At 37.0% G+C, this 24,086-nt stretch overlaps 1 long non-coding RNA gene across 1 annotated transcript; it reads left to right on the top strand.

Annotated features, from left to right (window-relative positions):
- Positions 1-7,795: 7,795 nt before the first annotated feature.
- Positions 7,796-9,099, top strand: LOC122314188. The gene is made up of 2 exons (XR_006243638.1): positions 7,796-8,528; positions 8,614-9,099. It is a non-coding gene; the product is annotated as an uncharacterized LOC122314188 (long non-coding RNA).
- The last annotated feature ends 14,987 nt before the right edge of the window (positions 9,100-24,086 follow it).

Here is a 24,086-nt window from a genome sequence, read left to right as displayed (position 1 = left end):
TTCAACCCAAAAATCTTTAGACAAGCCGACATTTGAAAGTATACTACGGGCTCTCTCCAATAGAGTCCTATTCATCCGCTCAGCTACTTCATTTTGTTGTGGAGTATGTCTCACTGTGCGGTGCCTCACTATGCCTTCACCTTTGCAGAATTCATCAAAATAACCTCTGCAGAATTCCATATTGTTGTCAGTTCAGAGTTGCTTAACAGTCTTGCTTGTCTAATTTTCAATCAAAACCTTCCACTGTTTAAAGTTAGCAAATACATCGCTCTTATGTTTCAGAAAATAAGCCCAAACCTTCATTGAGTAATCATCAATAAAGATAAGCAAATACAGGGCTCCACCTTTGGATGGAATTGAAGATGGACCCCAAAGATTAGAATGAATATAGTTCACAGTACTTTCAGTTCTGTGAACTCCTGTAGGAAACTGAACTCTGCACTATTTTCCAAACACACAATATTCACAGAATTTAAGTTTTTCTATCTTCTGATTGCACAACAAACCCTGCTTACTCAAGATAAACATCCCCTTTTCACTCATGTGACCCAAACGCATGTGCCATAGATGGGTATTGTTTGAGTCTGGATTATCTGAAACAGACACTGTAGCTGCGCCTGTCACTGTACTGCCCTGAAGGAAATAAAGACCATCTGTCTTATCTCCTCTCATTACAATCATGGAACCCTTACTGACTTTAATAGCTCCACCTTCACCGGTGTACCGGAAACCTAAAGAATCAAGAGTGCCCAAGGAAATAAGATTTTTCTTCAAATTTGGGATGTGTCGGACATTAGACAATGTCCTGACAATCCCATCAAACATCTTAATCCTAACTGAACCAATCTCAACAATGCTACATGCCATATCATTTCCCATCAAAACGGAGCAACTGTTGACTAACTCATAGGTAGTGAACCAGTCCCTCTTGGGATAGAGGAACTAGTGCCTTCCTCTTTGTTTTTCAGTTCAGGACACTCATTTTTGTAATGGCCAAATTTATGGCAATAATGACATTTAACATTTTTCTTATTAAATTTCGATTGTGAACTGCCCATGGATTTACCCCTATTCTTATATGAACTTCTCTCATTTGATCTTCCCCTGCTAGAGGAACCCTTAACAAACAAACCACTGGCTTGATTATTTGTCCCCTTCAAATTCAATTTAGTTCTCAATTCCTTAGAGTTTAAAGCAAATTTCACATCCGCTAAAGAAATAGTATCTCCACCATACAACATCGAATTCACAAAATTATCAAACAACATAGGCAACGAACACAAAACGATTAGAGCTTGATCCTCTTCCTCAAGCTTAATATCGATATTCCTCAAATCCATGATAATCTTATTAAATTCATCTAAGTGTTTAGAGATAGGAGTACCTTCCTTCATTTTGAGTATGTATAAACGTTGCTTCAAATACAAACAGTTGGTGATAGATTTCTTCATATACAAACTCTCAAGCTTAGACCAAAGACCAACGGTGGTCTCCTCATCAGCAACCTCCCTCAAAACTCCGTCCGATAATGACAACAAAATGGCACTATGTGCCTTGTCTTCATCTTCTTTTGCCGGTGCAGGAGAATCATCGGATACCTTCCCTTCCAATACTTTCGACAAGCCTTGTTGTCGTAACAAAGCCTTCATCTTGATGCGCCATAAGCTAAAGCTGTTTTAACCGTTGAATTTCTCCACTTCAAACTTTGCCATAGCCATTCCTCACGACTTTGCACAGAGCCTGGCGCTCTGATACCAGTTTGTTGGGAATGAACTGAATAAACAAAGGTTAAGTTGAAGTAAATAATAGCGGAAGCAACAAAATAAACAACAAGCACACAAAGAACACCAAGATTTAAGTGGTTCGGCTCAATGTGAGCCTACGTCCACTGTCGGGGTCGGTTTCAACAAATTCACTATGAACAAAGATGGAGTACAAGAGTATTGGTCACAAAATCCTCAATCCCAAAGCCCCAATACACCCAATGGACTCTTAGGATTCAATACAAAAGAATTCTCAAAACTCTCTCTAACTTGGCTGCTCATCTTTCTCTGAAATGAAGAGAAAATTATGCATTTGCATTTATAGCACATGGCGCTAATTCAGAACATTCGCTTGAGCGAACATTCGAGCGAAGTGTTGAGTGCATGTTAAGGTTGCATTCCCGCTCGAGCAGAGACTCGAGTGAGTGTCAAGCCAAACTCTCTGGATGCATACCGTCGAGCGGAGCCTTGAGTGGGCGTCCAGCGAAACTCTCTGTTTTCACTTCACTCAAGCGGAGTGTCGAGCGAAGTGTCAATCTCAGCTTGCTTGAGCGAGGGTCAAGCAACAGTCAAGCCAAGCTCCAAAAAATACAATTTCAGCAGGAAATCAAGCCAAACTCAACAATATTGATAAAAATAAGTGTAGGATTGGTTTTATAAGTTTCTCGCGAGGGAATATGGTCTCATGGTTTGGTGCAAAATGGAGGGATAAAGCGGGTTTGAAACAAGTGCAAAATGGTCCTATTTATATAGGCAAACACACTAGACACGTTTTGAGGCTTTCACTCGAATGGAGGAGCCTAGAAGGTGTCACTTTGTTCATGTCAAAGCGGCACCCCTAGGGGAAACCATCACCATGGTGGAGTTGCAAATGGAACGGGGTGACTGTTGTTGTGTGGTCACCCCATGCATCCATAAATATAGCTATGATTAACCTTTTGGACTTTAACTTCTGATTTGTGATATATCAGTTAATAAAACTTGTACTACAAGTCTATATCTAATGTCACTCTTAGTATATACACGTAAAGTTATCACATTAAAATTATAAGCCCCTAGTCTGACTTTCTCTGTTCTTTACCAATTTGTAAATAGAAATGAAAACTGGTACCCGGTTATCGACTTTGAAAGCCTACTCTTCACGCATCAATATACTTAGAATTAAGCCTGGCAATATGCTTTCAACTTCGTACGGTAGGAAAATATGTATATACAAGCAATAAAGAGATAATCATGAAGTGGTATAAGTTTTTCTCAGGTTTCAAATCTTAAGATAATGTTACCTGCATAATTTATGTATATATCTCTTAAGCACGCCTCAAGTTTATGCCTCTTTTTATCACTCTCTATATTATAATAATTTCCTTGCTTGTTACAAAATTGAGTCAGTGTTAATTAATATTAGCCCAAGTGCTTGTGCTCATTCATTATATATCCACTGTACTACTGTGGTAATGAAATAGTAGATGTAACAGCCCGCTAGAAATTCAATTGTGGAATTTCTATTGACTTTAGGAATCTCGTGAAAACTCTATAAGCTTTCACGAATCTACTAATCGCATAGGTTTTAGCCTGTCAATATAGTTAGTGTTATCACTCACTATGGTGCCAGAAATGCGATTTTAATTATTTGAGATAGTTAGAAGTGTCAGAATACATTATGGTCTACACCACTAGGCTTAATTGAATATTTAGGATTTTTCAGTACTAAGTTTATTACGTTTATTTTTGGAGTGAATAGTAACCTCGGTAAACGTACTAAGCACAGTGTTTTCAAAATCACAGTGTGAAATGTCCAAATTAGGTTAGCGAAATTTTATTTGGACACATGGAAATATTTTAGCCATCTTAATCTTCCAAGTCTACTCCACATTTGGAAAATATATTGAGCTGATTTTTGTAGACATTATTGGATAGAATATTTTGAGATAATCTTTTATAGATATTTTGGGTAGGAGAAAACCACACTCAACTCTCAACTCCAGCCTTATCACCTCCCTTATCTCTTCCATAAGTATGTCCAGCCAGCACCCACGAACTTATCTTCAATTACACCTTCCAATAAAAGATTATCAAACACTCTCTCTCGGATAGCTTTTAGGAGTTCTTTTGCACGCCCATTTCGAAGCTGTTGTAAGTATTTTATCATACAGTCTCCTTCATATAAGTTGTTCCTTTTTTAGTCTAGTTTACATGGATATCTTATTTGCCCCATTTGAAGATCATTTGGTCAGTCAAATATTATGTAAACTATAGAAAGGTCATTCTGGGAGATAAACTGGAGAATATGTTATAGTTTGGAGTTTTTGACCAAGTTAATGGATAGATATTGGTCCGAAATTTTTATGGAGTATTTTTAACATGTATATATGACTATTGGTTGAGGAGTTTTTCATGATTAAAGGTTTTGATGAAATATTTTCTTAGATTTAGAAACTTAGAAACTGGAAGAGGAAAAACAGTTTCTGTTTTGAGAAATTTTAACTTTTTGGTGGTCTAAACCTATTCTAATGACTTTGATAATTTTATTGGAGGATCCTAAGCATCTTATATACATGTTATATTATTATTTTGAAGATATTTGATGTTAGTTTCAAAGATATGAAATTTTATGTAAAGAGATATTTAGATAAGTCAAAGTGTGGATGTTCTTGGCTAAATTTATGTTTTGGTTAATTTTTAACCATGTGATCTTGAATTAGAAGCTTATATATGTTTTAGGACATCTTTTTAAACCATGTGATGGTTTGGTTTGAAGATCACATATTTATAAGTCATAGATCAAAAGGTTGATCAAAACAAGTTGGAAACAAAAATCAATAGAAATAGCATATGAGAATTTCGACCCTATGGAGTTTTAATAGTTGTGATTAGTTTTAAATTTTTCTAAATTGATATTTGAATTGAGGATAAAATTTACATGAGGCATGTAAATTTTGGTGACTTTTGGAGTTAGTATGCAAAATTCTTAAGTTATGGGTAAAACGGTCATTTTCCTACATGCAGAGAGTAAAATAGAAATTTTACTCTTTAAGTTAGTATTTTCCATATTTTAATTTATTAGTGATTTAGTGCTAACTTTTAGAATCACTAATTACAGTTCCTTATGATCGCGCTTAAGGTTTTGTAAGAAACGCGAAAATCGAGGTAAGTTAGCTTTTAACTTACTAGCAGTCTACTGTGTATGTGTGCTAAGTAAAGGAACTACAGTGTATGTATGCGTGTTATCATATATGTCATGCCATGCCAAGTTAGCATGTAATTGTCTATTATACAGAATTTATTCTGTCATCAATTTTTATCTGTTACATAATATATTCTGTCATGTATTACTGTACATTACAAGTATATCATGTTAAATATGTTGTCTATTATATGTTATGCCATGTTACGAAATGTTTTTATCTCAAGTTGGTCATGTATTTCAAGTTATGTTCAAGTCAAGTTTGTGTAGAATACATGGGGCCACAACAACTGTGGATTATGTATTTACACGTAGAATACATGGGGCCACAACAACTGTGGAGTATGTATTTTTCATGTTAAGTCAAGATTATGTAGAATATATGGGGCCACAACAACTGTGGAGTATGTATTTAACTGCATTGTAATGTGTAGAATACATGGGGCCACAACAACTGTGGAGTATGTATTTTTCATGTTAAGTCAAGATTATGTAGAATATATGGGGCCACAACAACTGTGGAGTATGTATTTAACTGCATTGTGATGTGTAGAATACATGGGGCCACAACAACTGTGGAGTATGTATTTTTCATGTTAAGTCAAGTTTATGTAGAATACATGGGGCCACAACAACTGTTGAGTATGTATTTAACTGCATTGTGATGTGTAGAATACATGAGGCCACAACAACTGTGGAGTATGTATTTACATGTAAAATACATGGGGCCACAACAACTGTTGAGTATGTATTTACACGTAAAATACATGGGGCCACAACAACTGTGGAGTATGTATTTTTCATGTTAAGTCAAGTTTGTATAAAATACATGGGGCCACAACAACTGTGGAGTATGTATTTACACGTAGAATACATGGGGCTACAACAACTGTGGAGTATGTATTTTTCATGTTAAGTCAAGTTTCAGAACAAGTTCATGATAAGTCAAGTTTCAGATCAAGTTCATGTCAAGTCAAGTTCAGTTCATGTTTCATTTTAAGTTATGTCAATTATGCTATGTTGTATGCCAAGTTATGCTTTAATTACTTATGAATTTGATTATACATTTATGCTTTTACTGTCATCCATGCATCATTAGCCTGTGTGGAAGTTTTTTGTTAATTTGCTGAGATTTGTAATCAAATCTCACTGTGGTAGTCCCAACTACCATTCCCCCCGAATGGTAGATCTTGTTACAGGACCTGAAGGAGAATCAGGAACTGACCAACTAGACACAGTCGATTGAGCGACGATGCGATGTCAATGTTAATATAATAGTTAATGTAAATTACTACTTGTACGATGAAGTTGCATTTCCAGTACTTTTTGGATCATAATCATTTTGGACTAGTGTTATGATCTTAGTTGTTCAATGAGTCTTTATATATCAAGTATGTTTTAAACATTTGGGATATTTTCAATTTGGTGCATAGTATTGCTAAAGAAATAATTTATCCGCTGCGAATATTGCATAATGTTATATGCATGTTAGGAACATTGCATCTTATATGTCATGAACGGGGGCAAGTAACCTTGTGTTACATGTCTCGACGCTTCAAATGTCCGTCCAATCCCAAACGGAATTTGGGGGCGTCACAGTAGATGAGGAGGATATTTTGTTCATTCAAGTCATCATCTACTGTGAATTAACTTTGAGTGGGATCTACCTAAATTAATGCATGGTTAATAATGAAACGCAGAGAAAGCATCTACTATGGGCACTAGAGTATCCTCATACCACTTCGTAGACAAGTGGAAATGCTTCTCCTATAATGCAGTGATGCACCCAACGCATTATCAAGTTCCATTGTACTTTTCTAAATTTGTGGAAGAGAAGATAAAGGAAGAATTCTTGGAGAGAGAGATAGAGAGAGAGTGACCATGGTGCACTCGCTCGCCTTCTATTTCACCAAGAACCCACTTCTGAGTGACTCTCTAATGTTACCCCCATGAGCTTCAACGGGTGCTACCACCCTAGTCGTGCATCCCTCTGATACGTACCTCTGCTTTAGGTCCTGTTCATGCAGAGCTAGAATTGAAATGTTCTTGTTTCTACCATCACAACCAGGATAAAAATCTAAAGCACCCCTCCCAAGTTGCAACCATAAAGCAGACATACATGGGATTGGTGCTAGCTCGAAACGGATACCATGAAGGGATATATTTTCTGCTCAAGGAATACAATCGTTGGTGGAATTGGAAAATGCGGCATTTGAAATGTGAAGGATACGACTTTCATAGGAAATAGGAAATATTGTGGAAGATATAGTTGTTATTAGATATGTTGATGGTGGGTTGTCCATTGTTGTTGCAAGAGAGCTCCAATGTTTAGTAACTAAATATCTAAAAATATTTCCAATCATGTTATATTTGTTTGGAAACAATTCATACATATATATATATATATATATATATTTTATAAGTGATTTTTGAGGTAGAAAATGACATAAAAGGTTATTTGAGATAGTCCTAGGCCTATGATAAGATCAAAAGGTAAATATGTAATTATATAAAAATTATATGAGTATTTTAGTTTATTGACAGTCTTTTTTAAAATTGGAACTTTCCACATTATTCAAAAAACATGTTTGAGAAAATTTTTTTTTTTTTTTATCTTTTTTGAAATTAAAAAATATTTTAATATGTAACAATCAAATAACTTAATTTTATCATTAGAGGGCTTTTGAATCTTTTTAAACAATTTTTATGACTTCTACCGTAATCCCAAATATATCCTTAATTATCTGACTTATATAGCTCAAGTTAATATTAGCCGGTGTTCATATTGGTTGCATATTTGATTCTTAGGTTGTGTTTAGTAAGTATAGATTATTTTATTATTATTTACAAGTGATTTTATTCATTGATCTTCTGAGCTTATACATACTACATACAAATGACACTAACACCCTCATATATACTAATTACAACCATACCCTCTAACAGCCCTAAAAACTTAAACTGAAAGGAAGACATGTGCTTAATAATTTAATTTAAATTTTAATACTCTTGCTCATGTGTGGGCAGGCTTCTACTAAATAAGTGGATCCAAGAAGTGAGATATCTATTTGAAATGAGGTGAAGTGTGAATTTAAAGTTTGAAGTTGAGAACTTTGTTACGATATTTTATTAGATCACTGTTTATTCCAAAAGCTTAAATAGATAAGAATGTTATTTTAATCATATAATCTCTCTTCTACAAGAGTGAACAGATTGATCCAAACTGGTTTTCAAAACTTCTGATGTCAAAGACATGTCCCTTTGGAAAGAGGCTATGAAATGACATCAGGTCAAATGTGTTGAAGTTGTCATGTAGATTGGCTTATGTGTTCTAAGCTCTAGGAACTGTTTCTTTTTAATCTTTTTTTTTTTTTTTTTAATAAGAAAAGTGTTTATAGTATATATAGTAATTAAAGATTTAGAAAAATGGGATAGGAAGTTGTTGCTGAATCTGTCTTCTTCAACTTATCACTAATATGTTATGACAAAGATTTTAGGGCTGGACATCTGTGTTGACACATTGGTGGGGGATTAAAAGCTCAAGGGTATTTCTGGGGGACAAAAGAAGCAGCTTACAACAGGTCTTTACCATGTATTTCTCTGCTAATGATATAGTAGTCAATGGTGTGTTGATTTATGCTTATTGGACAGATATATGATTTCCAGGTGAATTGCTGGTTGGTCCAGCAGGAGTGCTATACATGGATGAAATATCAACTGGGCTTGATAGTTCTACTACCTATCAGATCATCAAATATCTCAAGCATTCAACTTGTGCACTTGAAGCCACCACTGTAATTTCTCTGCTTCAACCAGCTCCTGAGACCTACGAGTTGTTTGATGATGTCATACTTTTATGTGAGGGCCATATTGTATACCAAGGACCTTGTGATGCTGCTCTTGAGTTCTTTGCATTTATGGGTTTTGGTTGCCCAGAGCGAAAGAATGTGGCAGACTTCTTGCAAGAAGTAGTGGAGAACTTTAGTCTAGTGGTCATCAAATGAGTAGTCAAGCATATTGAAGTCTATTTTTTATGAGTATGTGTGCTTTGGCGGGTGCTACAGGTACTTTTTTTTTTTTCAAACTTGATGGAGTTCAGTGAACTTCATAATCTTAGCAAGTAATCTGAGTGTTCCAACTTCCCCAGTTGATAACTCCTTTATAACTCCTCTTATGCCTTTTGGTTGTGTTTCTCTGGTATTTTCTCTATAAGTATCCTACGTTAACCAATAAAAAAAGGTATACTTGTGACCATCCGCTCTTTTTTCTCTCGATTGGTCATGATTCTTGTGTTTACGTTTTAAATGTCGAATCCTTGTTTTTAAATTTAGCGGATAATTTTATAATCGAGCCAAGTGTTTTAAAATCTTCTAAATATTTTTATGAGTCCAAAACTTATTTTAATGGGATATTTTAGTGCTATTGAACCAAACCTAATTTTTAAAATAAGCCACCAAAGTAGTAGGTAAGATCCCTCTTTTAATTCTGTCCAAAACTGTAGCATAGCGCCAAACTCTTTCTGCAATGCGTTTTCTCCTCTAAATTTATGCAATTGATTCCTTCCTACTAGTTTCTGTTTGGTTGACTCTCTAGCTTGTTTATCTCCATTTGATCACTTCTAAATCCTTGCTTGTGTAATTAGGACTGTATTAGAAAGAGGGAAGGTTTGAAAACAAGAAAATACACAAGCTCTTGGCTGTCCTAGTGCAGAAAAATTTCAGAAACTTCAACCCTTGATTCCTGTTAAGTTTCGGCACCTTAGTTTGCTTTTATTTCATCTCTTCAACTCAGCCTCAATATGTGATATTAGGACTACCAAATGACCTTAAAATGTCAGACCAAAACCAACTCTAAGTAGCTGAAACTGAGGGGAGCAGCAACACACACAACAACAGAATGTTGTAACGGACAACAGCGGTAACAGTTTCTCATTTTGTTTTCCCTCTCCTTCTCACATGTAATCTGTTCTCACTCCAAGAACCCTCATCTATTCAATATATTCTAGTCCAGTGGATGAATATTCGAGCTTAGAATGAAGCAAAACAGAAAACAAAAACATCCTATCTGTGGCAGCAGTTTTTTGTGGTTGTGTGGTTGTCTATCAATGGGGTTACGTGACCACTAAATAATTTTGTGGGTGTTTGGAGTTGTCTGAAAATTGCATGATCACAGTAAACATTGGTAACATATACTGCAAACCAGAAGCTGAGGTCGGATTAAATGCCTTGTAAGTAATGATTATAATGCACTCTATTAAACCCTGAGGGGTAGTTCAATTGGTCAGGCCTTGGGTTTGCTCCCCAATGGTCATTAGTTTGAGTCCCCTCAGGGCCACTGGAGATTTACCTGGCCGTTAACTTCAGGGCCTTATGAGATTAGTCGAGGTGCGCGCAAGCTGGCCTGGACACCCAAGGATTTCCAAAAAAAAAAAAAATGCACTATTAATTTCTTTGATTAGAAATATATTCACCTCTTATTTACTAACACTCATTGTGTCCATGTTTGGTATCCACCTTTCAGGTTGAAGCAGCTAAATAGTGTTTATATGGACAAGCTCCAGAATAGGCACTTGCTGGACACAAGACAATGCAGTTTGGGATGGGCCTCGAGACAAGGTTTTGGTTTTAGCTTACTTAAGTAGTTGTCAGTTTTTTTAGTTTAGTACTAAAAAGTGCACCCTATTTTCCTTTAGTCCTTTCTCCAAAATTCATTTGATGTTTGCTTATTTTTGGACTTTTAGCTATTGCAAGATCATTAAAATTTCTATTATATAGGAGAAAGTATGGGTGGCAGAGAATGAGATTTGGTTTTTGATTTTGATGTACGTGTAGCTAAATTAATTGATGAAAACTACATGTATGTTTAGATAGGGTTTAAGTTGGCTCTACGTCATTATGGGTTGCAATGCTGATATTTGTGATGCTACATAATTCATGTGTATGTCGAATGGGTTTTCCCTCTGGCATTTTAGTACAAGTCTATGGCAGTGTGTTAGTTATAGTATAAGGCGTATGGTCGTATGTTTATTCCTTAGGACTGGTATATAAAGGATTCACAAAGGGCAATAATAGTTTGGAGTTTAATGTTGTCAGGTTTATTGCACCAACTCATGAGCACACATCCTACTAGGTGGTTGTTTATCAAGCTACTATATATATTGGTTGCTGCCTTTTGGTTGATGCATGGCTGGACCAAAATGTATGTGTGAGGATGTGTTGTACTGGATGAAGGTTCAGGGATATTGAACCTGGATGCATGTTAGAGATGACTCTGTTTCACTGGGCAGTTTTTTGTTGGGGTACAATTCAACATGAACAATTTCATGGTGGTAGATAAACTCTGAAGTGGATCACTGCCGTGTGTGTGAAATTACTTGATCCTGTCTCACCTGGCCCTGCCAAGGCAGTGGATGTTGTTGCCTATAAGTGTTATGGACCATTTTGGATTCAGTTGATTATGTTAATATTGTATTACATTTAGAATTTGCTAAAACCTGAGATTTAAGTTTGTAAGGTTCAAGGATTTGGAATGTAAAAGTTAAAAATCTTTGATCAATTCCTGGAAAACTGATCAATGATTTTTAACAGTTTATGAATGAATGTTCACATGGTTCTCACTTGGAATTAATTATCTACTTTTTGTTTAGCTCAAAAGAATCTTATTTGGGATAATTTAGTAATATTGCTTATCAGATGAGATCAATAATATATAAACGTTTATATTCAAGATTTTATGGCCATGACAGCCATATAGTTTCATTAGTATTTTTTTTTTTTAAATTTTGTAATGGACTATTTGCAGTGAATTTTAGTAGCCGCAAAATAAGAATTTTTGTCGCACATACTTATTTAGGATGATTAACGTACTTTGCAAATAAACTTTTAGCATTGAAAATCTTCGATGAAAAGGGCTATAGATATTTGCGACGAATTCGTGATGGATGGAAATATATCATCACAGCGAATAATGTTCGTCGCAAAACGTCTTTATGGTTCTCGTAAGCTTTTAGTGGCGAAACACATATTTGTTGGAAATTGCTTATTTGTGGCGATTTTTTTTAGCATTTGCGATGATTTCCATTGACTAAGGAATGCACATTTGCAGCAAATTTTGAACCATTTGCGACCACCAGAATCGTCAGAAATAATAAGCTATTTGCGACGAATTCTGGCTATCGCTGAAATTGATCAGAAGTGAAAACTTAATTTCGTCGACGATGCAGCGAATTAAAAATCGCTGAAAAATGGGCAATTGCAGTGATTATGTAGGGTTTTTGCAACGATTTTGAGCATTGAAAAATGCCTGATTTCTTGCAGTGGTTTTTGTTTAGGCTAGTCTGCAATCAATCCACCACTTATTGTAGCACATTTTTTTTTCAACTTTTTTTGTTTTTATAAAAAAAGTAAGTAAATTGAAAAACTAAAATTAAAATTAAATTAAAAAAAAAAAAACACAAAACAATCCCTTTCCACCATGGGGCCATATTTGGCCACCCCCATTATTAATTTCGTGTTTCACATACCTTTAGGCCGGGTTCTCAGCAACTCGGGTCTTTAGTTTTGGGCTTGTGAATATAAAGAAAACACTACGAGACAGTAGCCATGATGGTGGCTGGAGAGTCTCCAATACCAAAGTTAGTATCATTTTAGAGTTTCGTATAAGTGAATATAGAGTTCAAATAGAGTTCTTCGTATTTGAGAATTGCCTTTTGTACCTCGTTCTTGAAGGCCCATGCCCTATGTCAAGGATATACGTCACCTTAGATGTCCCCTTGATTAGAGCCTTTTAATGCGGCGTGGCCTTCTTAGGTGGCACAATAAATGCAGCGTGCCTTCTTCCTCTGTTCACTTGCAGGCGCTCTCCGTCAGCTTCCGTGCACTTGCTTTTCAGAGGATCAAGGGTTCCCTGTGTTTAGGCTTGGCCGTATAGGTCCTCAGAAGCTAGGCGTCATAAGGTGAGGCTGGGCTGGGGGACGTGTCCCACGTTTTCCTATCTTTAGGGACTTCCAACATGATCGTGGCCAGTGGAACTTAATAGGCCAATGGGTCATTTGATTGGCTTGGGCTCCCTATGTTTGGACTTGCATTCTGGGCCTTAGGCCTGGGGGGAAAATCCCTTTACAATTATCCCACTAATTCCTATTGACTGGTTCGATGGGAATTTCTTATTGCTTTCATCTTCACATCTTCCCGTGTTTTCAGCCATTAGCTATCCTCTTTGTTGGAGTGGGAGGGCGTTTTCACTTCCCGACCCTTCCCTATGTCAGGCCGTGGGTTGTTCCCACTTGGTCTTTTTGTCTCCCAGTGCATGGGGCAACTGTTCCTATTCCAACTTTATTGGCATGTCTCGAATGGTTGGTTTCAGGCACTTGATTAAGTGCGTTATGTCCCTTTTGCATTGATGGTGTCAGGCGGCTCCTGCACATTTCTTTATGTAGTTCGTGCAACCTCCATGGGGCGCGTGTGTTCTCACGACTTTGGGATACAAACTATCACTTGGGCCTATATAAACTCATTCCCTTGGCTGTACATAGTCTCTTTGCTTCCTCCTTTACTCCCCAAGTGCCTTTTGCCCTTGTCTTTCTACCTAGAACCCTTTTGTGCCCCCTTTACTTTTTTTCATCATACACTCATGGCTTCGAAGAGCTCTTCTCGTATTTCCCCGAAAGGCACAAAAAACCCTAAGCCTGACAAACCTGTAGGTTCCCCTTGAGGCTTCAAGAATGCAGAACTGACAGGGGCCCCCATAAAAGCCCGAAGGTTCGACGGCTTCTCATGGCGATTGGTGGTGACCCCTAGCGAGTTGGAATCGCTAAACATCATGTATTGTGGTGGATGAGTCATCGGCCAATAATGATATCCTGATCATTGAACCTCATCATGATCTTGTTGTTTAGCCCATTAGCGTATGATCAAAACTAATGTAGTTTGATGTGATTTGTTAGATTGTAAAGTTATTTTTATTGTAAAGTAGACGTGAAATCATGTTTTGTAAGTATGGAAGAAAGCCTTTATTAATGCTAGTGCTTGAGTGGTGCCAGTTTTGCAAGAATATCGGTCGACCAAGGATTATGATCAGTGATTCAATCAGTGGTCATATGTCTAGATTTAGGTCACAAGAATATATATGGACCAGTATTATCCGTTTTGGGTGGGAGCATGCATGCAGTTTTGGCTGGGAGCATGCATGTAGGTGCTTTTAGCCAGCCATTAACGTTTTCCGAAAATGGCCTATGTTGGCATTTGATGATCATCTTAAGGCAGAAATCGATAAGGTGGAATTTTGGAGAAAATGGCCGTTGCTAGCAGCTTGCTTATCCAATCCTATATGCATTAAATGATTCCAACACTCGAAGCACAAGCACTGTCATCAACTAGCTAGCACCAAAAAAAAAAAAAAAAAACGGACAAGAAAAAATTACTCAGCTAAATCAGACGTGAAGAATTAGGTAGAACAGGATAAAATAGATTATGCACCATTAATTTGTGAAGTAATTCTACATACAATTGTGAAATGTGTAAACGTCGCGTAATTTTTTTTTTAAATTTTTTTAATGTGGATCCTATATTTTATTTATTTATTTTTAAATTGATTACACGATGGTTATATAATTCACGGTTGCAAATTTCTTTTCTCTAATTTATGTAAGGATCAAGGCACTAACCATGCAATAATAAATGGGTGGGTGTCCAAAAACCAACACCAAATGGATATGATGGGATTCGAACTCAATAAATATATATATATCTGCTTTGACCTAATGTAAAATTACTATTTATGTAAAAAGTTTAAGTTGATTGAAAAATGTAGGTTTAATTATTTATATTATGTTAGCATGATTGGCACAAGTTAAATCTTTCTCAATCATGAAATAAATAATTATTAATGTATGACCCCATGCAATAATGGATGATCATCTACCTCATTTGCCGCGAGTTGTTGCCACCAATTTTACTCAAATATTACAATATAGGTCCTATATGTCATTTTAATAACAGCATTTTGGGGAAAGCATGCATCTTTTTTCATCGGCATGGTATTGCAAACTAATTAACAAAGTGTATATATATATATATATATATATGTTGTCTGACGCCATGATGTTAGACAATGAATGATCAATAAATTATGGTTCTCCAAATCGATAAGTTGGTGCGCGTATAATTTCGTGTTTGCAGATTGCAGCATGCAGATCGATCATCTGAGTCTGCCTAATTGGTACTTATACTGACTTTTGACATTTGATATAAAAAAAATGTTAAGAAAAAAAGGTGTTTGATCAAATAGAAACGACTATTAAATTGATAATAACAGGCGAGGTTGATCTAAAATCCATTGTTATAATCTATATTAAAAAAGAAAAATAAATATTCTAGTCATAAAAAAACTACATATAAAAATAGACTCACAAAATGATGTAAGCTCTAACTTGATGTAGCGTACCTTAGATTATAAAATATTTTATCGTAAAAATGTAGCACCTTAGATTATTTTTTCTTTTTTTTTTCGTAACACTTCTAATTGAAAAATATTGGGCCACTTGAGTACTGGCTGGGTGGATTGGGATTCTTTTACTCATCATTCCCTGTACCAACGTTTTAACTTTGGCCAACCTATGATCACTTAGATCCACATCGAATCTATGGCAATTGGCTGCAATATTGTGGATTGGACGACGTACGCATTCACCAACAGCTAGCTTTCTGGTTGTGAAGGATTAATGCAGATTTGGACGTACATGCTTAAACCTGTCAAAAGAATCATGATGATCCAGTACTATCACCGATTAATGCATGAATCGTTTTATGGTAATTGCAGTACTACTACTCCAAATACTCGATTAAGATCATCAGCATATAATATAATGCCATTTATAATTAATTAGTTGGGTCGTCCTGATCATCTCAGCTATCAAAAGTAGTTGTATATGTGCAGATCTAGTACTGCAGTAGTCGTGCTAGCTAATTGTTTTAATGGCGGACCAGTGGAAGATTTAGAATTAATGGAACACGTACGTACGTACGCGTGGTCTTGTAATATTTGTTGGCCACGCAGCATAATGTACATCCCCCACCCCTCAAGGGCAGGCGTGCCTCTTTAGAGCACCGGGTAACAGATGATAACGGAAATCATGCACAACAATTCCTCCGTGATCAAGGATGAGCACTATTCTTCGACTCAACTCTGTTTTTACTTGCCTATTTTGGTTCTTGTGATATTCTGTACAGCAAAGCAACATTAATATATTCTTTCCGTTTATGTTAGCATTAGCTATGTATATATTTTCATTACGTATGCAATAAAAGGTGGGACAGTTCTTCACAATATACACAATTGTGTTCAATACTCTTATATAGTATCACGACACTACAAAGAATATGGCTTTTTGCATCGATTTTTTTATACGTGGCAAAAGAATTAGATGCAAATAAAGAGTAATTGCTTCCAAATTATGGATGGATGCACATTAATAGCGTGAGATTTCTAAAACCGCACAGATGTTTTCGCTTGACCCTTGCTCAACAGGGTGCTCGAGCGAATTCAGACAGAGTTGAATGCTCGACCCTCGCTTGATAGGGCGCTCGAGCGAATTCAGACAGAGTTGAACGCTTGACCCTCGCTCGACATAGCGCTCGAGCGATCTTAGACAGACTTGAACGCTCGACGTTCGCTCGACATTGCGCTCGAACTAACTCAGGTAGATTGGAATGCTTGACGTTCGCTCGACACTGAGCTCGAGCGAACTCAGGCAGAATGTGCTGTTCAACCCTCGCTCGACACTTCGCTCAAGCCAATGTTCCAGATCATTTAAAATTTAGGATTTTGAAGCGCCTCATTTGACTGGAACTATAAATAGAACAACAACTTCCAACAGTTCTGTTTTTATAAGTTATTTGCAGCGATATATTACTCTACTACGTCGAAATTGTTTGTCACAATTAAAAAATAGGTCATTTGCATCGACTTTTAACTATTGCAGCGTAATTAAATCAATGTTGAAAGTGTTCATGCGTGTTTTTAATATTCATCAACGAAATGAAACTCGTTGCAATAAGTTCAAAATTCCCCCTCATATTTCTTCTCCCCCCCATCCCAATACTGTGTTTTGTATCCGTGCATTCATATCTCTCTCTCTCTCTCTCTCTCTCTGCATTGCCACCCCTTCCTACACTATGCCCTACCTCATTGTCGCTGCCTCGCCTAGCAGGTGAGTCTCTCTCTCTCTCCATTCGTCTCTCTGTCTCAGTCTCTATTCAATTTGACTTAAACCCTCTCGTTCCGTCACATAGAGAAGCCTCCCTCCTCAATTCCTTCCAAAGAATCCATCTTCTACTCCTGCTATAGCCTTCACACTGTCTGTCCAAAAATTTTGAGTGCAAAGACAGAGGCTAGCTTGCAAGAAGTAGAAAGTGGCTAACACTTGATTGGAAATTGGCAACTGGCTAAGTCTCTGGGTGGTTGTTGCCCATCACATGTAACATGTTATAATATATATATATATATATATATATAAATTAATGTAGATGTGGAGTTTGACTTGGCTAAATGAAAGAGCAAAACATCTAAATATGTGTAAGCAACTTGTAGATACTTGTTAATAATAGTTGGATTTGTCTTGATGATTTTTATGCTCTCTTGATTTAATGGAATGCTTGCAGTTTATATTTTTGTCATGACTATACTTAAAAAATACAGGGAATACAGTGTACATGGTGATCATGTGGCTGCAGAATGAGGTTAATCAAAAAATTTTCACATTAAATTTAGTTGTTATTTCTATGGTGCTTTGGTTTTTTTTGGTTGGACATGGAGTTATTGTGTATGCAAATGTCCATTCGCATCCAATTTTTTTTTTTTTTTTTTGCATCAAATTATTATGGATGCAAATAGACAAACATGATAAACTATTTGCACCAATTGCATCCAAATAAAGTTATTTTGCATCGAGTTATTATGGATGCGCATCCAAACTTTTTTTTTTGTATCGAGTTATTATGGATGCGAATGGACAAATATGATAGACTGTTTGCACCAATTGCATCCAAATAAAGTTATTTTGCATCGAGTTATTATGGATGCAAATGTCCATTCGCATCCAAACACATCAGTGGTTGGGACTTGGGATGACTAATTCCAACCAATTTTGAGTTTTTTGCAGTAGATAAAAATCGATATAAAAGGTAAGGTATTAGCAACCATTTCATCAGATGGATGCTGAAACTCAAAAATAACCAAATAATTGCATCCAACTATCGACGATAAAAAATTGATGCAAAAAAATATTTGCATCGATTTTTTCTTATTTTTGCAACCAAAACAAGCTATGCAAATGACCATATTCCTTGTAGTGCAAGCCCTTCTCTCTCAAACGAGTTGATCCTGTGTTCTTCACTTCTGCTATGGCTCAAACACCCCCCTTTGTTACCAAGTCCAACTCCCCCATCCCTCCTCCCGAAACTAACATCATTGCCATAATGCAAATGCCCAGCTTCCCTACAAGCTGAACTCCTCCAACTTTCCTGCATGGCATGCTCAACTTGACAGTCTTGTCATTGGGTATGATCTACAGGGTTTTATCACTAGTTCCAACCCTTGTCCCATGCTCGAAAGTTCCCCCACTGCAGAAGTTATTACTGCTCACAATCGTTGGATTCACCAAGATAAACTTCTTCTCAATGGCATTTTCGCTTCAATTTCTAAAATCATCATGCCACTTATTGCTGCTTCTAGCACTTCCAGAGAAGCTTGGCTTAAACTGACCCGTCTCTATGCCAATCGTTCCAGAATGAGGGTCATGAAACTCAAGGACACGCTAATGTCCTTGAATCGTGGTGCCAAAAGTGTCACGGATTATCTCTAGCAAGTCAAATCCACTGCTGATGAACTAGCACTAGTGGATTCACCTCTCACTAATGATGATCTCACGCTCTATATTCTAAATGGCTTGGGATCTGAATACCGTGATATTGTAGGATCCATAAACACACGTGAAAACCTTATGACATTTGAAGAGCTGCATGACTTACTTGTTAGTCATGAGACCTATCTTCATTGCCTTGAGACACTGCAGCAAGCCAACGTTGCTATTGCCAGCTATCACCATAAGAAAGGTCCCTCTTCTTCATCTCATCGGGGCAAATCCAACAGAAGCAATCCCAACTCGCGGTCTAATCAGCGATCATCATAGCAGCAACACTCAAATTCCTCTTCCAATAGGTCATCCATAGTATGTCAGTTTTGTGCTACACCAAGTCACACGGCTCGCCGATGCAGAAAATTTTGGAATCCATCTTCTCCAACTGCAAACTGTGCTGCTACTGGCTCATCTGAAAAGTCTTGGGCGGCTGATTCACTCATCTGAAAAGTCTTGGGTGGTTGATTCTGGAGCATCCCACCATATCACGTCTGATATGTCCAAACTTTCTATACATTCAGAGTATGATGGCACCAATGAGGTTATAACAGGTGATGGATCAGTTTTGGCAAATTTCACATGTTAGCACTGTCAAATTTCAGTTACCTACTCGAAGTATTGCTCTTAAAAATACACTTTGTGTTCTTGAAATTCATAAAAATCTTATTTCAGTGCATGAATTTACCAAAACAAATAATCTTGTTCTTGAAATTCATCCTTATCGCTTCTTTGTGAAGGATCCAATGTCGGGGGCGACACTAATGCAAGGGCCATGGGACAATGACATCTACACACTACCGGCATCTTCCTGTTCTGTTGGAAATCCGAAGGTGGCCTTCACCACTGAACGTGTCTCTTCTGAAATTTGGCGTAATCGTTTGGGTCATCTCTTTTCGGAAACTTGTCACCCATTTAATCAAAGCTTTTCAATTACCAACAAATAATCGTGTCTCTAATTCCTTATGTACTTCATGCTCTATTAATAAAAGTAAGAAGTTATCATTTCATGCCTCTAGTATCTCGAGTTCCTTGCCTTTTGAATATTTATTCACTGATGTTTGGGATCTTGCCCCTCACATCTCCCTTGAAGGATCTAGATACTATGTTTTATTTGTTGATCATCACACCAAATATTGTTAGTATTTTCCCATGAAACTAAAATATGAGATTTCCACTATTTTTCTTCAACTCAAAGTAATACTTGAAAAGCAATTTTCTCTTCCCACCAAACATCTCTACACCGATAATGGAGGAGAGTTTGTTGCCCTTTGGGGCTATCTCAGCCACCATGGAATAAGTCATCTCACAATTGCTCCCCATACTCCTGAACAAAATAGAGTGGTTGAACGCCATCACTGGCATATTGTGGAAATAGGCATGACTTTACTCCATCAAGCACATCTTCCACCCACCTACTAGAGCTTGGCATTTCAAGCTACCATTTATCTCATAAATAGAATGCCCACACCTCTGCATTTTCTCAAATCTTCCTTCGAAATTCTATTCAAATTCCCTCCCAATTATCTCAAACTTTGGGTGTTTGGATGTTTGTGTTTTCCATGGCTTAAACCATATTCTCAACACAAATTGGAACCGAAGTCCCGACCATGTATCTTTGTTGGTTACTCTACCTCCCAAAGTGCATACAAGTGTCTCGACCCCAACACTCATAGGATTTTCCTATCACGCCATGTTTGTTTTGATTCTGTCTTCCTTCATCTTTTGAACTCCCACACTTTACCACCACTTCATCTGTGTCACCACCTCTGCCACTCCTGACACTTGACACTTCTATGCCTCATGCTTCCACTGTATCAGATCCCATTTTGGAAAATGTTGGTCAACACCACCTGCCGTCCGTGCCTTGCACTAGTGTCACCCTGGGATTTCTTCCTCTGATAGTGCTACCTTGCACACAGCCCTGCTCTCTCTGCCGCTGGCCCAATTGTTGACACACGGCCTCCTCAACCCAGCCGCATGGTCACAACGGAAATCATGCACAATAATTCCCCCGTTATCAAGGCTGAGCACTATTCCTAGAGTCAATTCTGTTTTTACTTACCTATTTTGGTTTTTGTAATATTCTGTACATCAAAGCAATATTAAATATGTTCTTTCCTTTTATGTTAGCATTAACTGTGTATATATATTCTTCACATATGCAATACAAGGCGTGACAGTTTTTCACAATACATACTACTGTGTTCAATACTCTTATACCGGCGAGCGGCAGTGACTTTAATTAGCTTATATATCAATGCATGCATGCATGCAGTCCTAATATTTTTCTTTTTCCTTTTCAATATATATATATATATATATATCTCTATATATATAAATCTACTCTATTATATTAAGTATTTATCTAACTGATTTTTTTATTTTTCCGTTAAATTTAACTGTAAACAGTAACTATTCTTTTTCCTGTTAAGTCTCCGTTTCTATTGTCCGTTAAGTTCGTTTGTCCAGCAGTGCAAGTCTCTCTTCTCTCTCATTTCTCTCTCTCTTTCTTTCTTTCTCCATTAGCTTCTCTTGGTATGCTTTAGATCCGTACCGAAGAACGCCGGACAGCAATTCTTCTTCAAGGAGCAAGAGCTGGTTTTCTCCACTACGGTCAGGGTATAAATTTTGGTTTTCTTTATGCATCTTGTTTTTTAATTTTTTTTCCTGCATCTTCGTTTTGTTTATGCATCTTAAATGGCTGTAAATATTTATTCAGCCCTGTTCTCTAGACCTGCTTCAGATTTGTACCGAGGCACGCCATTTCTGTGTGTGTCTGCCTCTTTTCCTTGACCTCCACCATGTTGGGGTTTTAGTCGGAAGATACTAAAAAGAAGAGTAAAAAATGGGCGCACGAAAAGAAGAGTTGGCCGGCAGCAGGACACATGCAAAGTAGTAGAGGATTCAGCGTTTTGCAGAAGATGTGAGGAACTCGAAACAGGGACTTGCACGAGAACGATCTTCGATTGGCAGAGCAGCTTCGAAAGCCGATCGTGAAAGAGCAAGAGATCGATCACCTGATGCGAATAAAAACCTGCAGTTTAATCTCAAACTCTGCTTCTCTAACAAACTTCTAGATCTGGACAGGGTCCCTTCGTTCGAGCTAGACAGAAAAACTCAGCTGCTCTACCTTACTGGGTCCTTCCTTATCAGTTTACCACGAGAATTCATATATGAATTAACTTTGGTTTAAAGATTTTACGTTCGGTAGTGAAAGATTGATATCTATGGCCGCCGATGTATATATACCCGCTTCAAATAGTGTATAGAAAAAGTTGTAAAAAATTATTTTCCAACTTTGTGATGGAAATATCGATATCACAAAAAGTTTAACTTAATAGGATCCAGTTGGATAGATACCAGTTGAAAAGAAGAAGAAGAAGAAGAAGAAGAAGAAGTTGGATAGATCCCTATAGAGTATAGTGCGCCACTAGTGCTTATTATTTAATTAATGAGAAAAATTGTACTGACAGAACCTTCATTAAAGTTTTGGGAACTTTGAGATTATACCATTATATTCGATTTTCTTTATTAAAATAGATAGAGCTAAATTGGCCGATTAAAAAAAAAAAAAAAAAATCCTTCTCTCATGGAGGGAACTATTGGAACTGCGACTTAAAGGGCACCAGCCTCTTCTATCTATTTTAAAGTATGTGCTCCTCATCAAAAACCATAATTTTATGATCTTGCTCATGACCATATATATCGCTTTTCAAACTATTTAGTGATGATCATGACTTTCTAATAATCTAAGCAATGAGCTGCCTTGTGATAGTACAGTAATTGCTATGGATATTACTAGTTTACTTGCTGCATATTACTCAAAAACGTTATATTCGACACACATATATAGGGTAAAACTATGAATTTGATTAGGCCAACAAGTCCTTGTGGCTTCTAATCTATCAAACATGTAATTATTATACTTCCCTAAGTTATCATTATCCAAAAAAATTTGTTAAAATTTGCTCTCTTTTTTCTATGCATTAAATTAATAAATTTTTTGTTAAAAAAAAAAAATATTTTTTGTAAAACAATTGTTTGATCCAACTAAGTAAATGTGCTTTACACATTGTGTTGACCTAGTATTTTATAATAAGTGCCTATCTAACAATTTTTTTTTTTTTTTTTGTTTTTCCATTAGTTTTCTTGTTTTTTTGTTTATTTTGTAATTAACTCCGTTACTTGTAATTAAGTCCGTTACTTACTCCTTCCAGTGCACCCATTACCGAGACCACGAGACCAACCATGCAACGGAGACATCCATACTCAACGAGAGTGGAGGAGCGACACGAAGAATTGGGAGGTGGAGAAGATTACGTCAGCGAGGTGGCAACTAAATACTGAGAAAGAGTGATGAGAGAGAGACCAACTAATGAGAGAGAGATTACGGGAGGGAAGAAAGCAGAGCGTGAGGGAGTGCATGGGTTGGGGCTAAAATAGAGCAAAGGTTGGACCAAAACAAATGGAAATATAAGGGGATTTCACATGCTTGAGCACGAAATAACCAAGGGAGAGAAACGGCATGGAGGCTCATGGCTTTGGGGAGAAAATAGGGCACGAAAATGGGCCAAACACAGAGCAAGGCTCACGGTTTTGGGGAAGAAATGGAGGTGGCTTATTAGAGGAGGTGGGCGGGGTTGCAATTCAAAAACAGAAAGGGAGAAGTCACGGGTTGTTGTAACGGGTTGCAGCAATAGCAACAGCAGCACAAGTTTGAAGAAGAAGAAGAAACTGAAAAGAAGAAAAAGAAGAAGTTGTAGATCGGCACAGCAGGGAAATGAAGAAGAAAATCAAAGGAAACCAGAAAAATGAAGGAGGAGTGGGCCTGCACAAGAGGAGGGAAAGTAAAAGAAAAGAGAAGAGGAAAGAAAAGATAGGAGTTGCGGCACCTAGAATTTTAGAGGAAGAAGAAGCACAACAATGGTGAAGAATGAGAAACACTGTCTAACAACAGAAAAATAAAGAAAAAGAACCAAAAGAGAAAAGAAAAACTTACCAACAGAAGAAGAGATGCAATCAGGGCAGAAGAAGAAGAGAAGAAGAAAAGAAACAATGAAGAAGAAGAAAGAAGCAGGAGGTGTGCGGCTAGAGAAAGAAAAGAAAAGAATTCAATCCCTAAGAGCATTGAGGCCAAAACACACATTTCAAGTGGGAGAGATGACTGAAATGAAAACCAATGAGCTGGGCTTCACAAGGGTTGGGCTTCAATTCTGAATGGGCT

The sequence above is a fragment of the Carya illinoinensis genome, chromosome 6 (genome assembly GCF_018687715.1).
Source record: "Carya illinoinensis cultivar Pawnee chromosome 6, C.illinoinensisPawnee_v1, whole genome shotgun sequence".
Classification (NCBI taxonomy): domain Eukaryota; kingdom Viridiplantae; phylum Streptophyta; class Magnoliopsida; order Fagales; family Juglandaceae; genus Carya; species Carya illinoinensis.
The sequence above is the reverse complement of the archived record's forward strand: the minus strand, read 5'-3'. Positions and strand labels throughout refer to the sequence as shown.